The 26,906-nt window shown below is 37.0% G+C and overlaps 1 pseudogene; it reads right to left on the bottom strand.

Annotated features, from left to right (window-relative positions):
• Window positions 1-7,944: 7,944 nt before the first annotated feature.
• On the bottom strand, window positions 7,945-9,060 carry LOC111750581 (transforming protein RhoA-like; annotated as a pseudogene).
• Between the last annotated feature and the right edge of the window lie 17,846 nt (window positions 9,061-26,906).

Consider the following 26,906-nt stretch of genomic DNA (forward strand, 5'->3'; position numbering starts at 1 on the left):
GCCTTCCAACCTGGGGGGCTCATCTTCCAGCACTATATCAGACAATGTTCCGCTGCTATTCATAAGGTTTTTGCTGGCTAATGCTTTTCACAAGTAGACTGCCGGGTCCTTCTTCCTCATCTGTCAGTCTGGAAGCTCAGCTGAAACCTGTCCTCCATGGGTGACACTGCTGGTTTCTGAATACTTGCGGCATAGCTTCCAGAATCACAGCAACAAGTCCCCACAGTACGACAAACTGACAGACATGTTTAGTATAATGTAAATTAAAATCTCAAGATATTTTGCGGAAAACAACATTTTTTGTGTTCATTTGGGGAAAAAAATGTGTCAGTAACTAACGAATGTTTGAAAAAGAATAACGAAAACCTGTACTACTATGGCGCAAGTGGTTTGCAGTCAGTTGCTAACCTAAAGTTTCGAGGTTTGAACACAACCAGCAGCTCTGTGGAAGAAAGGCCTGGTGAACTGCTTCCTTAAAGATTACAGCCAAGAAAACACTATGGAGCAGTCCTAATCTGTAACTCATGGTATCCCCATCAGTTGGAATCAATAGGTTTGGTTGTTTTGGGTACTGTTATGTATATTTTTTAATTTATATTAAATGCAATAGTTGAAAATTATGATACTTTTTGTTGTTATTATATAGGAAGGAACAGTAAAGCTGGTTTGCTAGAAATTTTGTTTTCTACACAGTTCAGTATAACATCATGCATATTTATTCATATATTTTTTGATTTGGAAGAGATTATCATTTCTTCCTCTAACTCAGGGCAGTCATTCTGCCTACAAAACGTCTGAAAGGTGTTCAATGCCCACTTAAGCTCTTACTGTGACAGGCTGCTCACCAGAGCATGATCCGAGGAGGGTGGACATCTGCTGCACTTTGTTCCCCTTCTCGTCCATACCGCCTAGCCATCTATTAACACATAGTGAGGCACACAGTTAAGAAGAGTTAAATGGCTGAATGATCAAATAAGGCAGTTACATAAACAAAACAGGATAAAATATTATGTAACAGAATCACATTAAGTACTTTGTATATTAGTGGCTTTTTTATTTCTTTTGTTTTTACTTTCCATAGTGACCCACATACTATTTTCATAATAAAAAAAGCAAACCAGCTGATGTCAAGTCAATTCTGACTCATGACGACCCCATGTGCGTCAGAGTAGATCTGTGCTCCACAGGGCTTCCAATGGCTGATTATTATGAAATAGATCACCAGGCCTTTTTTCAAGGTACTTCTGGGTGGACTCGAACCATCAGCCTTTCAACTTGTATCCAGCACTTAACCATTTGTGCCACCCAGGGATTCCTATTTTCTTAAGAGTAATTAAAACCCAACACAGCTATTTTTTTTTTAAGAATAAACAACTGTTCCCTGCATGCTTGTTTCAATGAGCCACTGTGGGCCACATCTTCCTGTTGACAGCAGACAAATCACCACTATGTATGGATCCAGGTAAACATCTGTGGAGAAGTTTTGAGAACTCAATCTTTGGGTAAGTAATTGATAGAGTAACTCACACAGTAACAGATGACGCTTAGAATTTTGTCAGAAGTAAGAGACCACTCAATAACTGATGTTGGAACAACTGATCAATTCAGTTTTATTCCTCACTTTATACCATATTCTAAATGTATTTCATTTGAAAAAACCAGTAAGTGTAAAAAATGAATGAAATAATTAAAAATGTAAATTAGTATTTCATTTCAGGGAAGCTATAAACAATCAAAGTGTAAGGAAGAGCACACACTGAAATTGAGATCTAATTCTCAGGAGTTTTTATGCATGGCACCACCAGGGATATTTTTATGCATGACATAGTAATACATCCAAATATATAAGGGAAGAGTTTCAAAAAGAAAAAGATTAATAGGTTAAAAACAATGATAGTAAAAGGTTTAACTCACATCCCTCAGCCAAGCACAGATCTGTAAACAAAAGAAACTGATAAATAAATATAAGGCTTAATTAACATAACAAATGAGATAGGTCTCAGAGGTTCAGATAAGCCTCTATAACCTGGGAAAGGGCACACTCATTCTTCTGAAGTGTCCAGGGACAACACATCTGACCCTAGAGCAAACCTCAGTAAATTCCTTAAAGGATAGCTATCACAGGCCTCATTCTTTGACCACAACACAATTAAAGCAGTAATTTATGCTGCAGTAGAAAGAAAAATGCTAAATGTCTGGAAAGTTTTAAAAGCTGTCTTAATTAAACAACTGTAGAGCCAAGTAGGAAATCAGAACTGAACTTGTAGTTAATTATAGTGAAAATTGCCTTGTGTCAACCTGTGGAATAAGATTACAAATTGCCAAGAGAAAATTTACAGGTTTAATCTCTTCTGTTATTACATAATAGAGAATAGAATCAATTATTTCAAAAAGTTCTAACTTCTTTTTCTTTTATATCACACACATTTCTGAATGATGAGAAAAAAAATCACCTCTCACCTCCCATTCCTTCAACAGCTCTATCCCTAGAGCACCCACTGTTAGCATTTTATTGTGTACTTTAAAAAAGGCTTCATCTTTCTGTGTATCTGTCTATCCATTATCTATCTATCTATCCATTATCTATCTACAACACAAATGGATGTGTATGTATGCATATGTGTATATGCATATATGTGTATTTATATGCACACACAAACATTTTTACATAAATGCAATAGCACAGTGCATTTTTCTGCAGTTTACAGTTTTTATATCTTAAAGTTATAAAAACATATACCTTAGAGATCCATTCCAAGGGCTACCTCATTCTTTTTATTCAGTCTGAAGAATGCCACAGGGTGTGTGAACGTAACCTCTGGGGTCAGATCCTGGTTCCTCCACTTTCTTGCTGCATGATCTCAGGCAAATTAACTTTTTTTTGACTCAGTTTCCGCATCTGTAAAAGGGCATGTTAATGACACTTAATAGATAATATTTATTTTAATTAGATGAAATATTGCTTAAAATGATCTTGGTACAGTGTGTTGCATAGTTAAGCCTTTGTAAACATGATCCATCATTATTATTATCATAGCTCAAAAACTGTTAGACATCCCGAGTTCTAATTTTTTACTATTAATAAAAATACTGCAAAGATATTCACATACATATGTCTCTAGGTGCATGTGTGTTTCAATAAAATGGTGTCTTAGAAGTGCTAAATAATATAAATTTTATGTTTTTTAAAATTTTTATTGATAATTCAAACTTTCCCTTTAAAAAAATATTAATTTATATTGTATGAGAATTTTTATTTTCCATATCCTTGCTAATGCTAGTTATTATTAATCTTCTTTTAAATTTTGACAACTTGATTGGAAAAATAAATCTTCATTTTTAAAATTTGTGTTTTCCTGATTAATAGCTATGCTGATTCGCTTGAATACATTTCTATTTCTCTTGAATTCCCTAATCATATTCACTCCATTTTTTCTAATAGAAACTATATCTTCTTACCTTGTCAAAAGAGTTTATATTTTAGCTATTAATATTTTATGCGATATACAGAAGAAATTTTTTTTTGTTTTCCATTTTGTCTCCTGTTTTTAAACTTCCTAAAGGTGACTTTTGCCTTGGTGAAACATAATGGTTAAGCCCATGTACTCTGGAATCGGATTTTAGGAGGTCAAATGTTGGTTCTGCCCCTTATCACATGTGTGACCTTGTGCAAATAACTCTCTGTGCCTTGGTGTTGTCTCTTTTCCAAAATGGGTATAATAATATTAACTATTTCATAGGCTTTTATGAGAATAAATGATTATTATTATTTTTTATTTTTATTCTATTATTCTAAAGACTTTCTATTTATGTCTTGATTAATAAGGCCTGTGCCAACAACAAATTCCAACAGAATTATGAATTATTGTTGATTTTTATTTTCTTCTTTATATATTTTTTGTTTTTACACTTTCTATATAGTGACCCATGTGTTATTTTCATAAAGATAATTAAAACCCAAACACAGCTATTTTTTTAAGAAGAAACAATTGTCTTCTGTATGCCAGTCTCAGTGACCCATAGTTATGTTTCCTGTTGACAGCAGACAGATCACCATTATGTATGTGTTCAGTAAACACCTGTGGAGAAATTTTGAGAACCATATCTTTAGGTAATTGACGGAGTAATTCATACAATAACGGGAGGTGCTTAGCATTTTGTTGGCGATGTAAAATCCAGACTCTATTTTATACAGCACAAAACTAGAATCTAGGAAGCAAAATGCTGAATCTAGAAATGGTGACTCATGAAGTTACGTACACTGAGGAAAGGCTTAACAATGAAAGAGGAGAGAAAAGAATGAAGAGGAAAAAAAAAAACAGCAGCAACAATGAAAAAAACCTTGCCCCTTTGAATCAAATTTGATTGCTCTTTCTCCCACACCCTTTTCCACTTTTTAAAATTTGAGAATACTTGTGTTGGAAAATGCTTTAGCAGTAATCTCTGCCGTTCTCCTTCCAAATGTAGGACTCTGAACAGATGCTCCTGAACTTAAATTAATGATGAACTCATTCCTCTGTGAGATTGCTTTATTTTTGATAGTTTTAAATATGAGAATATGTATTTTTATATCCAGCCAGATTTGTTTCCAAAATCATCCCCCTATCTTCCTGCCCAAAGGAACCTCAGAGGACATAAGTATTTGATCCCTCTTTCAGAAGGGTGCTCTTCAAATATCTCCTCTCGTGACGCTACCAAATTCAATTTTGTTGTATTTCCCACCACTATTTGCGTGTTTGTGATTCTTTATTAAATGTTTTCGGATACATTGTTATCTAAGTCATGCTTTTAAGGACATGCTTAACTTTGTCAATGCTGACCTTATATCGGACAAATTTTCCAGATATGGTAATGGTCATTACAATGAATATTTGCCTTGCTCTAGACATTAAATTTATACAACTACTGCTCAGATTCTATTAACTCTGAGAAGGTACATGTATATTTCTGCTTCCTACTGATCTTGGAATCAATTAAATTCTCTAGGTTTTTTAGGTCTAGTGTAAACTCAGGTATTTCTCATATGATCCTATGTAACTGATTTTTAAAAAATAACTTTACATGTATAAGCTTTAAAATATACCTTTGACCTTTTATTATAACCTATCGAGTTAATTTGACTCTTGGTTCTAACCTAGCATTTCCTATATACCAGCAAATGAGTAATGTACTTGATTTTTAACATTTCACTTATCTTTAAATAACTAATTTCATCTTATTTGTTAGACTATGGAGATCCTATGAGACTAAATAATTTGCCCATGACAACAGAGAAAATAAATGGCAAGGCTATAAACTGAACCCAGGTTTATCTGATGCAAAAAACTACTTTCATTCAGAACACTACACAGCTTCAGACTATGGTAGGGTAACTCCTCCTCCCCGTATTGCTCCTTTTACAAATTTGAAAGGCATGCCTCTCAGATCTCTATCTGAGTTATTTGTAAACAGAATAGAGCCAAGGAAAGAGCTCTGTGGCATGCCACCAGGGAACTCTCTTTTATTTGGCAATGACCCATTAGTCAATACTCTCTGAGAAGAGTAATTTCACTAGCCACAAACTGACCTAATTTTGCTAAAGCCTAGACCATATATCACCATCAAATTTACAAGAATGCAGTGAGGGACTTTGTCAAAGAGCTTGCTGAAATCTGAAACATTGTGTCTATCTGCAGCATTTCCAAAATTCTTTTAAACTTGAGAATAAGCTTGGGTCTATAATAATTTAACAAATTCACTTTATTCTTTTAAGATTTTTTAAAACCCCTTTTAATGTTAATGTCTGTTGTGACTCTGAAGGACAGTGTTTTCGCTATGATGTACTTGGCCAGATAACTCATTTTTTTTTTTTTTTTAAACATATTCAGTTCTATTATAAAACTAGTGTCCTCTGGAATGGAAACCCTGGTGGCACAGTGGTTAAAAGCTATGGCTGCTAACCATAAAGGCCAGCAGTTCGAATCCACCAAATACTCCTTAGAAACCCTATGCAGCAGTTCTACCCTATCCTACAGGGTTGCTATGAGTTGGAACTGATTCTATGGCAATGGGTTTGGTTTGGGTTTTTTTGGTCCTCTGGAATATACTCTGTTAAATAATGTTAAACGATTGATTCACCAATCAATTTCAGTCTAGAATCTCTTACAAAATATGAATTGCGGTTACTTTGGTATAACCTTGTCGTTAGTTGCTGAAGATAGATTCTGGTGTACCATTATGTATTATTAATGGCCTGAGACAAATATATATAGATACACGCAATCACACATATATGTATATGCACACACACACACACACATCTTATATACCATTAACAGAATTCTAGAGTTCTAGCAGACATTGGAATCAAATTTACCATGCTTATTTTCTTTAGGCTCTTTGGACTGCTTTTGTGTACCTCTTCTCATTTTTTCTGTGTGGAAGCCACAGTTGAAAAGTAATGTGTTTATTTCTACTCCAATCCACTTTCCTCTAAGTTCTAACAATCCTACCAATCTCTTTATGTAGTACTGTTAACTAAGCATCAACCATAACTGTGATACACTCTCATGTAAGTAATACACAATAGTATCTCCACAGACTCTCCAATCTCTCGAATTTCCCAGGCCACTCTGTAATGAAGACTACCACAGATATAGTGGATTTGATTCCTGGCAATGTCCATATGTACAGTCTCTGTTTATTTTAGTGAAAAAAGGCATTTGCAATGAAGAATTAGGGAATGATAAAATTAAAATTTTGTCAATATTTCATTTGCTGCTTTGGTGTTTAAGTTATTTCATGAATAGAAAGACTAAATATGGAGGCAGAGCCAAGATGGAGCAGTTGTCATATGCTTCTTGTGCCCCTCTTACAACAAAGACCCGAAAAAAACAAGTGAATCGATTATATATGACAATGAATATCAAAGTTGAGGAATCTGACTAAGTGGCAGGGGGAGGAAGAGATGGTTCAGAAACAGCAAGGTGTTGCCAGACCTGACCCCACGGAAATCGGCACCCTGCAGGCTGGATCGGCTGGCGTGCTCAGCGAGGCAAGCAGTGGTGCTCAGGACAACTTCAATCTTTTCTCCATTTATCATGATATTGCTTATTGGTCCAGTTATGAGGATTCTTGTTTTCTTTATGTTGAGGTGTAATCATACTGAAGGCTGTGGTCTTTGATATTCATCAGTAAGTGCTTCAAGCCCACTTCACTTTCAGTAAGTAAGGTTGTGTCATCTGCATAATGCAGGTTGTTAATGAGTCTTCCTCCAGTCCTAATACACCGTTCTTCTTCATATAGTCCAGCTTCTCTGAATTTTTGCTCAGAATACAGACTGAATAAGTATGGTGAAAGGATACAACCCTGATGAACACCTTTCCTGACTTTAAACCAATCAGTATCCCCTTGTTCTTTTCAACCAACTGTTTCTTGATCTATGTATAGGTTCCTCGTGAGAACAATTATGTGTTCTGGACTTCCCGTTCTTTGCAATGTTATTATAATTTGTCATGATCTGCACAATCGAATGCCTTTGCATAATCAATAAAACACAGGTAACACTTAACATAAATTACCCATTGCCATTGAGTAGATTCTGACTCATAGCGACCATACAGGACAGAGTAGAACTGCCTCATAGAGTTTCCAAGGAGTGCCTGGTAGATTCGAACTGCTGACCTTTTGGTTGGCAGCTGAGGCTCTTAATCACTGTGCCACCAGGGTTTCCTAACATACTTTAAGTGGCACTAATTACATACACAGTAACTCTAAGGTAACTAACATGAAACCACAGAACCGTAACTTTGCCTCAGCTGCATGGACTTGGGCCTTTCTGGCTGAGCACATTTTCAAAAAACTAGATGCCCACTTGAGATCTATGCCAACGAAACTCATTTAGGAGAAAAGTTCTGAAGTGGTGATTCACCAGAGTGTCTTGCCGGTGACAGACAATAGGCAGAACATGAAAGTTATAATGTCGTCACAGCCTAATTCACGAAAGTTACCAACTTTTTCTCTTTCTAGAAAGAAGCAAGAAGTTAAGAAATTCTTTGAATTAGTGCCTGGTAGGTCATGTAGGAGTGCAGAAGAAGGCTGTTAGAGCAGTGTCAGAGGGACCCTGTGGGTCAGAGGAGATGGGCATCACTAATAATCATAGTTGGCTTCTAAATACTGTTAGAAAAATGACCTTCTGATTTGTAATCTTAGGTAAATTATAGGTAAATGAAAAAGGCCAGTAATCATACACTAAGATTAATAAACAGCACTTCAAAATTAACTGCATGAGGGCTGGCTTGCAATGAGGTTTCACAAGACAAGGCACCCAGATTTTTTCTTCCCTCATCTGGCTTGAAGAAGAGCTGCTCTCTCAGCCATTTCAACACCCCCCGCCCCCCCGCCAACACTCTATCTTTGGTCTTGGTGAACATGTACCCAAAAGCACAATGTACCCAAAACCACCAATCCTGTTTGCCATATCCCTGCCTTCTTTGGGTTTTACCGGCTCCTGCTTCCTCTTGGCTAGCTCCTGTCTCGTGTGCTCATCATTCTGAAGATCCTTCTTGTTCCCAACCAGTTCCCATGAGCACATTGGGACAGAAATGCTTGACTCCCAGGGTCCATTTTTCTGGGATGTCTTTCTAAACTATCAGAGCTATCAACGGAGGAAACACATCAGTATAACATCGGTGTCTGGGTAGGATAGGGGCCTCGGAAGATCATAATCTTCCTGCCCAGGTGTGTCCCACAAAGCCAATTCTACCTGCTTTCTATCCACTTCGGTATCTGCGGAAACCCTGGTGGCATAGTGGTTAAGAGCTATGGCTGCTAACCGAAAGGCTGGCAGTTTGAACCCACAAGGCCCTCCTTGGAAACTCTACAGGGCAGTTCTACTCTGTTCTATAGTGTCACTATGACTTGGAATCGACTCAATGACAATGGGTTTTCAATATCTGCCACAGAGTTCTGAAACACTGTGGGCACATACACCTTGCTGAAGACTATGAGCAAGCAGGTCTTGCAACAAGCTCCATCACCAACAATCACCAGTTTCTTCCTAGTGGGCTCAAACTGCCAACATTGCAGTTAGCAGCCTGGTGCTTTAACCACTGCGCTACAAGGGTTCCTTTAAAGTTAGATAACTATATAGTAATTCTTATATAGAAATTCTGAGTTCATTCAGCTGATCTAGTTAAGTTAGGATGTTTTCGGTTGTAAGTAACAGAAAACTCAGCCTAAGCTAAATTAAAAATAAGAAAATGCTGTATCTCTAGGAAAAAGAAGACTGGAGGACCATGGGTTCCAAGGTGATTTGATCCATCTGCTCACTGAGGAAAACAAGGATTCAGGTTCTTATATACTGACTGTCGGCTCCTTCCACGCTCTGGTAATAAGAAAGCCCCAGCTGTCCTCTGTTTCATTTCTAGACATGCCAATGTCCAGTTGTGGAAGCAAGTACTGGGGAGTTAGAGGAGTGTTTTTCTTTTCTTTTAATGTTGAAACCCTGATATCTTATTAGCAAGAATTTAGTCACATGCATAAAACTAAACCTATCTCTGGCAAAGGGAATGAATTTACCATGGCTGATTTAGACTAATAGAGCTGATATGAATGCTGAGAAGTGAACTACAGAAAATGTGTCTTACCTAATACTTACGAGTCAAGACTCTTATATGTCCAGAGTAGACTAAGCCAGATAAAAAGTCCCCTTCAGCAAATGTGGTTTATTTTACTGCACACTGAGCACAAAATTATTTTTATGCCACAAGAAAACCTAGTTCTGGGAGATTTCTAGCACGATTTCCCAGATCAAAGTCTTTTCTGCAAGACCCAGATCATTATCTGAACACTGAGCATAATGAGGCCACCACAAACAACATTTCTGTTTTGTGTTTACTGACTTCCATGTCACAAAGTTACCCACTAGAGAGATTATTTGAAGTTCAAAAGAGGACAAATCAATAGCTGATGTAACGAACCTGTCTCCTACCTGTTAAATTATATCCCTATATAAGTTACCCGTTCCATATTTTTGATTGGCTGTGGTGCAGTTTCTGCCCAAAAGTCTGACTGTTGGCTTGAGGTCCAGCCCAGCATGAACGAGCACTTATTAATATGTCAGTTCCAACTCATACTGTGATGAAGTTCTGACATTTTACTGGGGGCTTCTTTCCAGCTTGAATCTTCTGTCATTTTGACAATTGAATCTCATTTGCAAGGAAAGGATAAAAAAGACAAATCTACATCTTGACATCTTCTGACATCTCAGTGGAGGTGATGAATCCCTGTTTTGGGCAAGGCTCAAAATAACTGAGCAATGGAAAGTAAATGAGAGAACAGTTTTCACAGTAGCTTCAGTCTTAACAGTCTGTCAAAGCATCTTGTCAGGTTACAAAACAATGATTCGAATCCCAAATGCAACTCATCTTTCACCCATGCGGGGTGGCTACACATGCGTGCTCACACACATTCGTGCATATATCAGACATATTCTCCAAGGTTGTGAAATATGCCATGTTTTAATGCCACGTTGGTAACAACATGAAAGAAAAAATCCCTATCCAAAACTCCAAATCACTATAGCACAGAAAATGGAAGTTTATTATTTTTATATTATTATAGAAAACTAATTTGATTTACAGTCTAGAAAAAGTGTTGGCCTACAAGATCTGTTCCTTAGCTCCACCTCTACTGCAGATCAAGCAAAATGACAAGATGTTTGTCTTAGAGGTTGTTTATCTTTTCATTTACAATATATGTTAAGGATTTATGAAGTATTCATACCTATGGAATAATCATCTTTTTTACTTCAGTTAAAAGCTGTGTCACACCCAGGTTCCATTGACCTCTTCTAATTTGTTAAATGTTTGTTTGTTTGTTTGTTTGCTTGCTTGCTTGCTTTAAAATTCCCCAGAATACAAATGTTGTCTTTATATTTCTCCCTGGAAAACAAAAATAAATATGTGGATTTATAAAGGCTGCCTGTCATTGTCTTCAATCCTTCTCTTAACAAATTTTATTGAGAATCTACTTCTAAGTGCTGGAGAAACCACAGCAAACAAGATAGAAGTTACACTGTAGCTGGTGAATTTCTCCATCTGAGTCCTTTGGATGGGGACGTTAGTTCCCCAATCACCTCTACTCCGGGGGTCTTTGGAATGTTCAGTGAGCTGGCAATGAAATCAACTGTTCTGCTTTTGGAATTAACACAGCTAAGGTCCCAATCTGAATTTTAAAATGAAAAAGTACATTCCAACATCACTTTCTAGTCCTTGAAAATTGCCTCCTCTCATTGCCTTTCTCTTTGAAATATACTTAGCTTTGTGGTCTTATAACTTGCTTCTGTAAATTATGGCATTTTAAAAGCACTGCTTAAAGAAGTGAAATATCATTATTCAACATTAAATATTCAAATACACTTAGTCATCAATGAATGTCGTTTTTCTTTTGTTTGGTCAATGAAGAGAGGATGAACAAGTCTCAGGTACATAAAACAGCAAAGTGTGGTAGGAATAAGGAACCAGGTCTCACAGAATCCCATCTATGCCAATTTTCAGACAATACCAAGAGAAAGAATGAGAACTTTCTTATTTAACTAGGAATCTCAAATCATTCTCTACATTTAAAGAAAACTATATAAATGTCTACTACTATTATTTGAATTGCTTGACAGTGACAAGCACTTTACAGTAAAAAAATCTCTGCAATAAGCACTCAATGTTTTTATTCAACAAATATTTATTGAGCAGCTATTATGTATAGGCATTCTTTTCCGTGTTTAGGATATGGCAATGAATAAAACAAAAACCTCTCCTCTTAAAAAGCTTACATTCATTTAATACTTTTCACAGCTTCTTGAAGTGTGTGCCATTATTAACCCCATTTCTCAGAAGATAAATGTAACAGGGATTAGAGGTTAATTAATTTGCCTGATGTTATACAGCTATTACGTGTCAAAGGCAGGCTGAGAATCCAGGTCTGTATGACTCTGGTGTTTGAATTCTTAATCACTTTAAATAAAAAACCCATTGGATAATAAATTCTAAATGACCACAAACTGGTAAGAATTTCCTTAAAGACTTTGATAGATAAAAATGTGGAGCTAATTATGATAAAATAATTAACTCAGCACAACAGCCACTTCCTTCTTGAACCTCAGATGTCTAAGGGTCACAGCCACCGTAACAAATATTAGAGACACTATTAAATATTAAATGCGGTAAGTGGACAGGGCTATAGAGTCAGAAAGACCTGACATCTGCCCTCATCAAACTGTTTACATAATCCCTCAAAGCCTGTGTGTACTCACTGTAAAATGGAGTAGATACCAGTACCTACCAAAGCAGAGTATTGTGCAGCTTAAGTAGAAGGTTCTATGGCTAGAGATTATCACAGTCCCTGAGGCGTAGATAACACTCAATAGAGATCTGATCTGGCTCAACTCTTTGTACCCTTATTTCTGAATAAACGCATAAAGTAGAGGCATTACCATATTAAGGTTATGGATAGTTGGTACATTTAGTGAAGATAAATCATGGCTTCTCATAGCTTTTGATTTTTTGTAGTCCTAAGAGGTTTCTCAGGTGTATAACCTTGAGGCAAGAGATTTGTGATCTTCACCTTAAAGATAGCTAATTAGTTGCCCCTTGCTTAATTTATAGATACATTTTTTTTTTTAAGCATTCATTTCTGTTATAGGGTGCATGTATCACTTGTTCCAGTATTTCCATTTCTGGGTTTTATCTTACAGATATATTCATTGCATATACAGAAATATTTATTGAAAAATTTTTGCATTGTTTATGGGAGCCAAAGGCAAAAAAGTATGTAAATGGCCATCAAGATTGGACTCACAAAGCAAATAGTATTAGATACAAGCAATGGTACAATAAGTAACAGATCTTTTTGTATAGGTCCTGATGGAATTATTTCTAAATGTATTAAAAGACAAAAAAATTCAGATAGGGAAACTGATTACTATAGTAAGTCTACACTTAGTTAAAAAAAAAAAAAAAAGCTATATGCAAGTGTGAGACAAAGAAGTTACTTTTCATATCTACATTGTGCACGCATTTTCTTTTCATTATTTAAGTCATTAAAACATATATAAACTGATACTATTCAAAGAAAAAGACAAATCTGAACAGCCAGAACAGATAACAGTGGGAAGACTATAATGAATAGGAAATAAATAAATGTTCAGAAATTATTAATAAAACCCTGGTGGCATAGTGGTTAAGTGCTACAGCTGCTAACCAAAAGGTCAGCAGTTCAAATCAGCCAGGTGCTCCTTAGAAACTCTATGGGGCAGTTCTACTCTGTTCTATAGGGTCGCTAAGAGTCGGAATAGACTCGACGGCAGATTTTTTTTTTTTTTTTGGTAATATATGATACACTTTTCATCCATAAAACATGTACAAAATTTGAAATTAAAGATTAAGAAAGAGTTTCTGGAAATTAAACATATAATTGCTAAAATAATAACTATTAATAGAAGGCTAGAATAATCTTCCAAATGGAAGAGAGGAAGAAATTTGTTAAGTGTTATAGAAAAACTTGGAAACAAATAATGGTGATGGTTGAACAATATGATGTCAAAGGTTCAGTGACATAACTAATGTCACTGAATTGTACATGTGAAGAATGTTGAAATAAATATTTTATTGCATATGTATTTACTATAATTAAAGAAAGATTTAAAATAAAAGAAGAGAGAGAGGGAGAGAGAAAAAGAGCCGCAGATGGAAAAAAAAGTTAAGATACATTGAGAATGAAATTTAAGAGGTTTATGGATTTCTATTTATTACAAGTTCTGAAAAGGAAGAACAGATGAAATTTGAATGAGGAAATGATTATATAATTAATATATAAAAATATCCCAAAGTCAAAGATATTAATCTTTAGATTGAAAAGACCAAGCTAGATGAAAGGAAAAAAAAAAAAAAAAAACCTTAAAATTTGGCATTTCAGAATATCTAAGATAAGAGAATGGCCTAAAACATTCCAGAAAAGAGGAAGAAAAATAGTTGGCTACTAAGACACTAAAGTTAATGTCTGCCCACTCTGGCTTCTAAATATTATGTTGGAGTTCTTTAAAGCTCTGGGAGAAAGGTAATTACCGACCTATGATTCTATATCCAGCTAAAATATCTATAAGTATGACAACAAAACAAGAAAGTAAGGACTTTATCAGACATTAAAGGACTCAGCAATATTATGTCCTATACAGCCTTCCTTTAAAAATCACTCAAGGATATACTTCATGGGGGAAAAATGATAGAAGACATGCAATTAAAAAAAAAAAAAAGAATGGTGCTAACAGGGGAAACCAAAGAAATAAATTCATTGACAATGGACGTATAATCAAAGAAAAAGGAAATCTCTCCAAATTTGGACAGCAAGCCACAGATTTCCAAGAAGTGTTTCTTTAAAAAGAAAAATTAAATTGATTAGATTTAGTAGATATTGTAAAATTCTGAAATATTTTGGGGATACAAGAGTAACAATTTGGAGTCCCTGGGTGGTGCAAAAGATTAACACACTTAGCTGCTAACTAAAAGTATGGAGGTTCGAGTCCACCCAGAGGCATCTGGAAAGAAAAAAAAAAAAAACTAAACCCACTGCTTTCGAGTCAATTCTGACTCATAGCAACCCTATAGAACAGAGTAGAGCTGCCCTATAAAGTTTCCAAGGAGTGCCTGGTGGATTCGAACTGCCCACCTCTTGGTTATCAGCTGCAGCACTTAACCACTATGCCACCAGGGTTTCCTCTAGAAAGAAAGGCCTTGTGATGTACTTCTGAAAAATTATCCATTGAAAACCCTATGGAACCAGTTCTACTCTAACACACAGAGTCACCATGAGTTGGAATCAACTTTTAGGCAACTAGTATTTTAAGAGTAACAATTTATTCTGTTTCTGTGAACTGTGTAATATTTAACTCCTGAGATTATTCCTCTAATATAGCCCTCTAATATATCTGCTCCATCTCTGAAATTATTTCCTAAACTTAATATTGTATGACTTATGTTTCACCATGTTAAATCGTTATTAAAAATCACCATTAATGCTGGCATGGGAATATTTATTTAATTTGCTAAACATTTTGCTTGTTCCAGATGTAGGATTAGATTATTTAAAAGGAACAGTTTAATTTTTTTACAAGGACTTATGGAAAAGGTGACAAAAATACTAATGATAAAATTTCCAAGAGATGATATAAAAAACCAAAGGAAATAAGGAGTTGTGGGTTTAATAACATGTCTCTTGAAAAACGTCATTAATTCCAGAAAACATTTCCCAATTCTTTATTAACTGGAAAGTACTTGAATGCCAGGCATTTGAGAAAACACACCACAGTATATTGCTAAATTTGAGTTAAGAGAGAAACTGAAGTTTTCATTATGGAGAGTTAAAAAGATGAAATCACTAAGATGCAGTTACGGCCAGCCTAGCCAACACACAGGGACAGATAAAACATCACTTCGTCGCTGGTTTCATGGCTTCAACTCAAGTGATGTTTAGAGAAAGAAAAGGCTCAATGTGTATAATTATCTGATTATATCACACTCCCATGCAGGATCTCTGATGCAGAGAAAACAGTTTTAAATTATTTCCTCTGGGCCTATTTATTTGGTTCTAGCATGCCTCTTGCCTCCCATCACTAAAACACCTACACATGTTACTAAATGCAACTTCAAAGTAAATTTAAACCAAAATTGATTCCCAGCATCGCATAAGACCTATGAACCCAAACATTAGCTGAGAACAATAATTGAGTATTCTATAAACTCATAGGCAGCCATGCAAATGAATATAAACAGAACTTCCCAGCCTAAAAGAAACTCAGCTTATACTTCAGGCTGCTGATGGTCACTAACATCTGCCACATGAGCAAAAAGCGTCATGAAATTTGCTAAGACAGTAAGACTCAGAGCCGTATAAATCTGTTTAGACTGCTCTGCAGGGCTGCCTGTGTTGATGGGTAAAATGGTATCATGGATGCCCCTACGTGTAAACTAGATAGAGCATGATGAAGTTTCCAGAGTCTGGGATTCGGTCATAGATGTCATTATCAAACCCACTGTAATAAAGTTTTAGATGATTAGCCCAAACCAATATGATACAGATGAATAAATATTTAATTATATCTTATCTCAAAAGAAAAAGACCTCTGATATAATCACAGTAGTAGGTAGTTGATGATGTTATACTCCACGCTCAGAAAACTCGATGTATGTATGTATGTTGGCTCCTAACCCACCCAGTGCCGTCGAGTCGATTCTGACTCATAGTGACCCTATGGGACAGAATAGAACTGCCCCGTAGAGTTTCCAAGGAGCATTTGGCAGATTTGAACTGCCAACCCTTTGGTTAGCAGCCATAGCACTTAACCACTACTCCACCAGGGTTTCCATGTTGGCTCAGCAGCTTCAATATTTGCCTTCCTCCTCTCCCCACCTTCATGAAGGAATTGTGTTACATGCTGATTAGTCAAAATTGCAGCTATGCATTGATGGATTTTAGCGGGAGCAGAAGCAAGTAAGCATCCCCGGGCAAGTGACCTTTCTATCTTTATTTGTATATATTACCTTTGATGAGTCTTAACAGGTGAGATACATCAGGAGAACACTTGGTCCTTTGAATTAAGGCACTGTGGTTTGCTAGAGGCCTGGGTTTTTCTATCTTCCTTTTCCCTGGCCTATAGGGTCACTATGAGTCGGAATCAACTCGAAGGTAGTGTTTTTTTTTCCCTGGCTGCTTTATGACTCTTTCTCCTGTAACTGACAAGATAAACTGGACTAAAGGGCCCGCCTCTTATTTTTTTTTTTAATTGAGTAGACCAAGCTGTGGATGGTCTAGTTCACCTCTTAACTAAAGGAAAACTCATTTCTTTTTATCTGATGTGTTCTAGACGGAACATTACTTACCATCAAGGCTATAAAAACTGAGATATTGCTGTGAAAGAGGGTGCTGAGACTAATTTGGCTCTAAGTCTAAGCAAATGAGTTCTTCACATGATCCTACCTAGCTGACCAAGAGACTGAATTGGGGTTTAGGGCCAAAGTGCCAACTACTAATGTGTTCCTTTCCCTGAAATTGTCCTCTATTGATATACCATATTTTTATGCTAATAAGGTGTGCCTTCTATGTTTGTTTGCCAACCACTTCCTCTCCACCCCTGAAGATATTTTCATAAGTGCCTCTATTTTTTTTTTTTCACATGTTGCTGTAAAAAAAAAAAAAAAGAAAATTAACATAGCATGCTCAAGAAAATACCTCAAGCGGGGAGCGGGTGGTTAGCAAACAAATGAAGGCACCAGTTATTCATGCAAAAATATGTTATGACCCTTAATATATTTCCTGAGAGAGAAAAGGAAAGAAGAGAGCCAGTAAAAGATAGAGTGATTCTTATGCACAGCTTGATATTTCTGCTTCAGTATATAAATAACTATCGGAAATGCTTTGGAACTTAGAGTGGAGTGAATTTTTCTTTTGTTAATGTTTTTCCTGCATCACATTCCCTGTAATAGAATTTTAGATGATAACCAGAAAAAAAACTAACAAATGTTTAAATGTTACTTCCTACTTTTATAAACCAGGGTTACTTTGAAAACAAAGATAACATATTTTCATAAATTTAATGTACAAAAATATTCACAATGTTACGCTCCAAATCCAGAGAAATTAATGTGCACAATGGACATAAAAATACGATTTTATAGTGCAGTTAATATTAAACATACTAATAAGTAATTTTTGTAGGATATTGCAAAGTAGAGAATTGAGCCTCCTGGGAAAGACTCAACAAAAGTAGGCACATTTGTACCTTTTGATACATTAGAAATCCTCACGCTTAACTCATGGCAGGTCAAAAGCAAAGAAGAAATTAAATGACAATCCAGGTGGAAATATAACACTGATTCTTCCGAGGGGAAACATCACCTATGAAAATGAATTTGAAGAGCTTAAAGCTTATTCAAAAGGTATTTGTGCTCAACGAACGAGCTTCAAATCATGTAGGTATGATTCATGACAATCTGTAATTAACCTTTCTAATCATAGTATATTTACTTTGAAACAGTTTTTATATTTATTTTGAAATACTTTATCCTTTGCCCTTTCTTTCCTCCTAGTCATCTTCTTAAAAGATATTTAAATAGTTTCCGAAAACATCCAAATAACCTGGATGCTAATTTATTCCTGATATAAATTACGTAGCCATGGATTTGGAAATTTAGTTGCAATTTTTGCCTTACACCAAGTATCTGGAAGTTAAGGCTTTGAAACCCTCTCCTGTTGTTGGTGCCCTGAAAAGCCCCATCTTGTCACAATACCCTCTAGTCACAAAGCAACTAGCAATGATTCCCTAATAATGTAACACCTGTGCCCCCAAGATGCAGTTCTAGAATGTGAAAGGATACAGAGAGTACTGGTCAGTTTCAGGGTTCCATAGCTGTCAGATAATCCCAAGTGACTTTCTTGGGAGAAATGACACAGTGTAGTATGTTTTGGAAACTGGAAATCCTGAGCAATAAAAATAGCCTTCATTTCAAGAGCAGCATTTTGGCTCACCCATAGCTTCATGCCTCCTACAGGATGAGACCTACATTAGAGTATGGAGCCGAATTACCTCTGCTGATGTTTCTTTACTAAGAGAATAAAACAGGATGAATATGAAATATACCCATTATATATTAATATTTGAAATGTGCTAGATCGTATCTTTCATTTTTCTACTTGATTTTTCTTCTTTATTTTTTTTTACTGATTTTATAATTTGGCAAAGCTCCTTGTGGCACAGTTACTAGTGCGCCAGGAAGAACATGTATTATGAATAAGAACTGTCATCTCACCCATCCTATTCCCATTTGCAGCCGCTCAGGAGACATACAACTTCAGCTTGCAAGCTCTTTCCTCTCTCTGTGCTTAAAGAGATAGACAGGCAAAATGTAAGTATGAAAATCCCGCCTAGTTTCCCTTAATGTTTTTTGCTAGTATTGACAAAAGAACGTAATAGACTAAGCAGGCTAATATTCAAAATGAGGTTTAAAAAAATTAATAAATGTGCATTTATGTTCCCAAGGGCAGCCTTTACCAAAAGTCAAATGAAGAAATTAAAATATCAATTCTATCACATATAAGCTGTGTAAAAGGGGATAATAATATTATCTAATTCTTTGGGTTTTTATAAGAATTAAATGAAATATACGTACAAAGCACTTAGTAGAATACTTGGTGCATAGCAAGGATTCCAAAAATATTATCTTTTTTATTATTGCTAAGGCAAATTGTTTAAGCAATTGTTTATAGTGTTAATATGTCTTCTAAGTTAGGCTTCCTAATACTATGTTAGTCCCAACTGCTGCCTCTAAGAGTTCATCCAAATAATCCTACCCTCTAAGTTTCTGTTTTTCTTTACCATTCATTTACTTGATAAATATTTACTGGTTGCTTTCTATGTGCCAGGCACTGTAATAAATGTGGGAGATAAAGGCCTAAACAAATCACACATTGTCCCCGCCCTCATGGGAAAGTAGACATTAAACAAACATACAATTAAATATTCAAGTTTAAGTTATGAAAAGTGCTATGAATTAGAAGCCTATGGCACTGTGCAAGATAATAACAGAGGAAGGTAATTTAGATTAGGGATATTATGGAAGTCTTCTCTAAGGAAGTAACATTTGAGCTGAGACCTAAAAGATAGAGCCTGAGAAAAAGTATTCCATGGAGAGAGAACAGCAATGGACCTACACTCTAAAAAACCTTAATGAAACCGAGGAACTTGAAAACAAAACCGCTAGTGTACCCAGAAGATAACTAGGGAAGAGGAAAGCAGGGGACGAGCTTGGAGGGATAGACATAGCCAGATGATGGAGAGGCTAGTGGACCATGACAAGATCATCTTTCTAGTTCTATCTGACATAACAGTAGCTAATATCTTTCAAATGATTTCCATGTACCAAGCTTATTCTAAATGCTTTACATGAGCTATTTCATTTAATCCTGATAACAACACTACAACTAGATACTTTATTATTATGCACATTTTATAGCTCAGCCGACTGTTGTTGTTAGCTGCCATCCAGCCATGCCTGACTCACAGTGACTCCATTCGCAACAGAAAAGATCTGTTGCTGTTCCAGGATGATTGAGGATTGGACCATTATGACCCATAGGGTTTTCATTGGCTGGTTTTCAGAAGTAGATCTCCAGATCCTTCTTCTTAGTCTATGTTAGTCTGGAAGCTCCACTGAAACCTGTTCATTATCATAGCAACACACAAGCCTCCACTAACAGTGGGGTGGTTACTGCCCTTGAGGTGTATTGGCTAGAATTGAACCTGAGTCTCCTTCATAGAAGGCAAGAATTCTACCACTGAACTGCCACAGCTAATTGAGATTAAGTAATTTACTCAAATTCACTAATAGGATCAAAACAGCAAAAGAAAGATAGGAACCTCTAGCTTCAGAGCCCAGTCACTTAATCACCATGCTATTTGGCTTCTCCCCATGTTATACAGCCTTTTAGTTTAAGACTGAAACATGTGAGTACACTATCTACTTTAGGTATTGAAAAGGTCACCCCATCTGCTGGCAGAAGAATGCCTTATAGAGGAACAAGCATGGATGCATGGAGAACAGTTACAAAATCACTGCAGTCGTTAAGTGACTTTAAAGGCCTACGACCTGTGCAGTCACACACAGGGCCCCATGCTTAGAAGGGCCTTGCTCTTGATTCAATGCTCTGCTGCCAGCTTTGAAATTCTAAATTTTTAAACAACGGTCCCCACATTTTCATCTTGTACTGGACTTGGCAAATTACGTAGACAATCCTGGAAGTATTTCATGCAAGATATTCTAACGGCTTAGATATTTAGATTAGTTCAATTCCCTCTGATGATTAGGTCTCTGCTTTGCCATCACCAATATCCTTCTTTGGGGTCTGATGGGAATTACATTTATCAAGCATTGAGCTAGGCGAGATTCTAGGGCTTTACATCTATGGTTCGACTAACTCTTGCAACCACCTTATAAAGTAGATTGTATTATCAGCATTTTTTACTTGAGAAAACTATGACTCAGAGTGGTGAATTAATGTAACATAACTGGTAGATGACAGAGCTAAGGCTGTAACTCAGAACCCGTTCTTCTATCAAAACCTTGATTCAAGGTTCTGATTGGTATTTTGCACCTCAGGATCCTATTTCTATGCTATGCCCATTGGTTGGGGCACTTAATTACAGCTTGGAGGTCTGGGACCAACCCTTTAGCCTGAGCAGTCACTGGAGATTGTCCTCCCAGATGAAAGCCACTGTCATGCCTGGCTCCTATCCAGGCCTGCCTGGCATAGCCTTGTCCCAGGCTGTAACAATCTGTGAATTACCAGGTGTCTTTTACTAACATGTTTTTTAAACAAATAAGATAAAGTACCGAGAGGCGGGGTCAAGATGGCTGACTAGGTAGAGGCTACCTTGGATCCCTCTTACAAAAAAGACTCAGAAAAACAAGTGAATCGATCACATACATGACAATCTACGAACCCTGACTATCAAACACAGATCTAAAGAGTTGATCTGAGTGACAGGTGAGTGAAAAGCTGCGCCCTGAACCACCGACCGCTTCTGGAACCTGCGACCCACTCCACAGCCTTGAGCCCTCACAGTTCCCTGGTGCCAAGTGGTGGGGCTGATAGCCGCTTGCTGAGGTGAGGCAGGTACAGGACACAGCCCTAACCCCTAGCCCCCTGGGGTAACCTCCGTAGAGACGCAGCCAGCGCTAGCAGGTTGCACACTGATGTGGCTAAGGAGAGAAAGAATGAGCAACCACGGGGAAGCAGCGACTGTTTTCGGAGCCTGGAGCCAGTGTCCCAGTCAGAAAATCTTGGTTCCGGGTTTTGGACTGGGCGCACAGGGAAGCTGAGCACGGCATCCTGAGATGGGGCAAACAAGGGATGCAGCCCTAGTCCCCTGAAGTGACCTTGGGGGAAGCCCAGCCAGTGCATGAAGGCAGCGCAGCAACGCGGCTGACAGGAGGAGAAGTCACCGGGAGGCAGCAACTGGTTTTGGAGTGGGGAGTGTGGCATCCCAGCCAGGAAACCATGGCGCTGGGCTTTGGACCGGGAGTGGAGGAACTGATCACGGCTTCTGAGATAGCACATGCACAGGACGCGGGCCTGAACCAGGGGCAATCTCGACCCAGCCAACACACACAGGCTACCTGCCCCTCAGGAATCTCAGATAAAACAGTCCTCACCAAGCAAGATAAGTAACTTTGTCTATATTCCTGGGTGCTACTCTCTCCTATCTATCTGATCCCTCCCCTCCCCTTCCCAGGCAGCTTCATTAACATTGGAATTTCCTGGGCCAGAGAGTAAAGTGCTCTGCAGGTTTTTTGTTTTGTTTTGTTTTGTCTTTTCCTAACCCATTCTCCTGGCCTGAGAGAAGCAGCTACAAAAAACCCAGAGACCAACAATCCTTCCCTGACTTCCCCAAATTGGACTAAAAATACAGGACCAGCTCTAGCCAAGCATATGAGATCCACAGTCTTGAGCTTTCATCTCTACAGGGAACAAGATGGCTATTATAATGCAAAGGCAATTCTGATAGGGATCTGACTGTAATTGTTTTAGCAGAAAACTGGAAAGACAAGTTTCCCAGGTCTGATATCTCTGCGTATTAAACAGAGCCCTCACTGACTCACAACGGGGAACTGAGGGCTGAAGCTCCACCCAAACCACCTAACCTCCTGTCATAGGGGTCTGAGGATAGTGACATCTACCAATCTGTAGAGGTGCATGTATTGGGTGCCCAAGGTACAGCTGCAGAGCCCACCCACCAAAGTGCTTTAGGAATAGAGACACACCTACCTCACTGGCACTTGAGGGAAGCCTGTCAGCATCCTGGCCCCCCGGGAATGTGACCCCCTGCTGCTACTAGAATCTGGTGCACACAACTATAACCACTACTCCTCTAAGCGAATAGGTGACAGTCTACCCCACACACTTGGTGACTCAAAACCAGATTCTACTCAAGAATAGTGAAGGGACTCTTAGGCTTATATTTCTGGTAATGGCCCAAACCAGCTGGTAAGAGGACATAAGTGATTCAAAGGCTACAACAATCGAGACAGCACAATCGAGTAGCCCATCTAAGTATATTGAAATAAAACAAAACAAGATAAGACTCAGTGAGCAAATATAAAATAAATCATTGCAATATCTTATAGACAGCTCAGAGACAGCAGTTGATAAAGAACCACATAAAGAAGCAGACCGTGATTGCTTCTACAGCTCCCCAAATTAAAGAATCAAAATCTTTCCCAAATGAAGATACAATCCTGGAATTGCCAGATGCAGAATATAGAAAACTAATATACACAAAACTTCAAGACATCAGGGATGACCTGAGAAATGAAATAAGGCAATCTACAGAAAAAGCCAAGGAACACACTGATAAAGCAGTTGAAGAACTCAAAAAGATTATTCAAGAACATAGTGGAAAAATTAATAAGTTGCAAGAATCCATAGAGAGACAGCATTCAGAAATCCAAAAGATTAACAGTAAAATTACAGAATTAGACAACTCAATAGGAAGTCACAGAAGCAGAATCGAGCAATTGGAATGCAGAGTGGGGGAGACGGAGGATAAGGCAACTGACACCAACATAAAAAAAACTAGTTTTTTTTTTTTATGGTTGAAGAAAAATCAGATAAAAGAATTTTTGAAAAATGAAGAAACCCTAAGAACCACGTGGGACTCTATCAAGAAGAATAACTTGCGTGTGATTGGAGTTCCAGAACAAGGAAGGATAAAGAAAATACAGAGAGAATAGTTGAAGATCTGTTGGCAGAAAACTTCCCTGACATCATGAAAGACGGAAGGATATTTATCCAAGATGCTCATCGAAACCCATATAAGACTGATCCAAAAAGAAAATCACCAAGACATATTATCATCAAACTTGCCAAAACCAAAGATAAAGAGAAAATTTTTAAAGCAGCCAGGGAAAAAAGAAAGGTCTCCTACAAAGGAGAATCAATAAGAATAAGTTCAGACTACTCAGCAGAAACCATGCAGACAAGAAGGCAATGGGATGACATATACAGAGCACTGAAGGAGAAAAACTGCCAGCCAAGGATCATATATCCAGCAAAACACCCTCTAAAATATGAAGGCAAAATTAAAACATTTACAGATAAACACAAGCTTAGAGAATTTGCAAAAACCAAACCAAAGCTACAAGAAATACTAAAGGAAATTGTTTGGTCAGAAAACCAATAATATCAGATACCAGCACAACACAAGGTCACAGAACAGAACATCCTGATATCAACTCAAATAGGGAAATCACAAAAACAAATTAAGATTAATTTTAAAAAGAAAAAAATGCTCAAAACAGGGAATTACTGAAGTCATTATGTAAAAGATCACAATAATCAAAAAGAGGGACTAAATAAAGGAGGCATAGAACTGCCGTATGGAAAGGAAAACAAGGCGATATAGGACAATACAAGTTAGGTTTTTACTTAGAAAAATAGGGGTAAATATTAAGGTAACCACAAAGAGGTACAACAATTCCATAACTCAAAATAAAAACCAAGAAAAACATAACGACTCAGCAAACATAAATTCGACTACTATGAAAATGAGGAAAACACAATTTACAAAGAAAAACGTCTCAGCACAAAAAAGTAAGTGGAACAATGAAATTGTCAACAACACACACAAAAAGGCATCAAAATGACAGCACTAAACACATACTTTTCTATAATTACGCTGAATGTAAATGGACTAAATGCACCAATAAAGAGACAGAGAGTCTCAGACTGGATGAAGAAACACAATCCGTCTATATGCTGCCTACAAGAGACACATCTTCGACTTAGAGACACAAACAAACTAAAACTCAAAGGATGGAAAAAAAAACATCAATCAAACAACACTCAAAAAGAGCAGGAGTAGCAATATTAATTTCTGACAAAATAGACTTCAAAGTTAAATCTATCACAAAGGATAAAGAAGGACACTACATAATGCTTAACGGAACAATTGACCAGGAAGACATAACCATATTAAATATTTATAAACCCAGTGACAGGGCTGCAAGATACATAAAACAAACTTTAATAGAACTGAAAAGTGAGATAGACACCTCCACAATTACAGTAGGAGACTTCAACACACCACTTTCGGAGAAGGATAGGACTTCCAGTAAGAAGCTCAATAGAGACACAGAAGACCTAAATGCTACAATCAACCAACTTGACCTCATAGACCTATACAGAACACTCCACCCAAGAGCTGCAAAGTATACTTTTTTTTTCTAGCACACATGGAACATTCTCTAGAATAGACCACATATTAGGTCATAAAACAAACCTTTGCAGAACCAAAAACATCAAAATATTACAAAGCATCTTCTCAGACCACAAGGCCATAAAAGTGGAAATCAGTAACAGAAAAATCAGGGAAAAGAAATCAAGTACTTGGAAACTGAACAATACCCTGCTCAAAAAAGACTGGGTTATAGAAGACATTAAAGAGGGAATAATGAAATTCAAAGAATGCAACGAGAATGAAAACACTTCCTATCAAAACCTCTGGGACACAGCAAAAGCAGTGCTCGGAGGTCAATTTATATCGATAAATGCACACATACAAAAAGAAGAAAGAGCCAAAATCAGAGAACTGTCCCTACAACTTGAACAAATAGAAAGCGAGCAACAAAAGAATCCATCAGGCACCAGAAGAAAACAAATAATAAAAATTAGAGCTGAACTAAATGAATTAGAGAACAGGAAAACAATTGACAGAATTAACAAAGCCAAAAGCTGGTTCTTTGAAAAGATTAACGGAATTGATGAACCATTGGCCAGACTGACTAAAGAAATACAGGAAAGGAAACAAATTACCCGAATAAGAGATGAGATGCGCCATATCAAAACAGACCCAAATGAAATTAAAAGAAACATGTCAGATTATTGCGAAAAATTGTACTCTAACAAATTTGCAAACCTAGAAGAAATGGATGAATTCCTAGAAAAACACTACCTACCTAAACTAACACAATCAGAAGTAGAACAAATAAATGGACCCATAACAAAAAAAAAAAAGAGATTGAAACGGTAATCAAAAAACTCCCAACAAAAAAAAGCCCTGGCCCGGACAGCTTCACTGCAGAGTTCTACCAAACTTTCAGAGGAGAGTTAACACTACTACTATGAAAGGTATTTCAAAGCATAGAAAATGATGGAATGCTACCTAACTCATTCTATGAAGCCACCATATCCCTGATACCAAAACCAGGTAAAGACATCACAAAAAAGGAAAATTACAGACCTATATCCCTCATGAACATAGATGCAAAAATCCTCAACAAAATTCTAGCCAATAGAATTCAACAACATATCAAAAAAATAATCCACCACAACCAAGACAGATTTATACCAGGTATGCAAGGCTGGTTTAATATTAGAAAAACCATTAATGTAATCCACCATATAAAAAAAACAAAAGACAAAAACCACGTGATCTTATCAATTGATGCAGAAAAGGCATTGGACAAAGTCCAACACCCATTCATGATAAAAACTCTCAGCAAAATAGGAATTGAAGGAAAATTCCTCAACATAATAAAGGGCATCTATACAAAGCCAACAGCCAACATCATTCTAAGTGGAGAGAGCCTGAAAGCATTTCCCTTGAGAACGGGAACCAGACAAGGATGCCCTTTATCACTGCTCTTATTCAACATTGTGCTAGAGGTCCTAGCCAGAGCAATTAGGCTAGACAAAGAAATAAAGGGCATCTGGACTGGCAAGGAAGAAGTAAAATTATCTCCATTTGCAGATGACATGATCATATACAGACAAAACCCTAAGGAATCCTCCAGAAAACTACTGAAACTAATAGAAGAGTTTGG

This window comes from Loxodonta africana, chromosome 2, assembly GCF_030014295.1.
Source record: "Loxodonta africana isolate mLoxAfr1 chromosome 2, mLoxAfr1.hap2, whole genome shotgun sequence".
Lineage (NCBI taxonomy): Eukaryota > Metazoa > Chordata > Mammalia > Proboscidea > Elephantidae > Loxodonta > Loxodonta africana.